This window comes from Morone saxatilis, unplaced genomic scaffold, assembly GCF_004916995.1.
Source record: "Morone saxatilis isolate NCDOM2014 unplaced genomic scaffold, NCSU_SB_2.0 Contig18, whole genome shotgun sequence".
NCBI classification, from domain to species: Eukaryota; Metazoa; Chordata; class Actinopteri; family Moronidae; genus Morone; species Morone saxatilis.
In genome coordinates this window covers 4,175,104-4,175,833 of record NW_023339740.1, presented here as the reverse complement: position 1 = coordinate 4,175,833, position 730 = coordinate 4,175,104, and positions in this window count along the sequence as shown.

The following is a 730-nucleotide window of genomic DNA, read 5'->3' as shown; positions in this document are numbered from 1 at the left end:
GTGTGTGTGAGTGTGTGTGGGGGTTGGGAGGTAATTTTGGCTCTGAAAAGACATAAATAAAATCCCCCACATGGCTGGCAAGTTGACCAGTGGAAAATGAAACCCTTTAAACTTTACAAGCATCCACATAGCAAAATAATTGCAGAAACGCTGAAATAGGTGTTCTAGTGTGCTCCTTTTCTCAGGCTTTTCCAATTAGCCTGCAGATGTAACTAGCACAGCAGGTCTTTGAGCTTTTGCAGTTTCAGCGTGCTACTTGTAGTTTGGAACGTGCTCTTTTTTCCACAGTCTTGAGCCAAATGAGTAAAGGTCATCTGTGTTCACTTTTTCCTCTTTTCTGTCTTTGAAAAAAACAGAACTGAGGTAGGGTCCATGCATCAGACAGAAATATTTCTTCCTTTCAAGCTTGATTGATCATTCTTTAATGTGATAACTGCCCTTTGGTTTGTGGGCTAATGTTCACTGTGGAATAAATGTAGAGAGCCATTGCTGCACAGTCTTCATATTTAGCTCCACAGTTTGACCCTCTGTGAGGTTACAGTTGTCATTCATAGCCGTCAAAGCTAAAGAGTCCCACCAAAATAAACCCCTGATTTTGACCAGGGAAAGTATTTGTATCTGATAAGTAAGTTTAAATACACAGCCAGGCTTTTCATGTCATAAGGAAACAGCATGTGGATCTATTGCTACTGTAATCTGGCATATTTTATATGGAAGCCCATTTCCACCA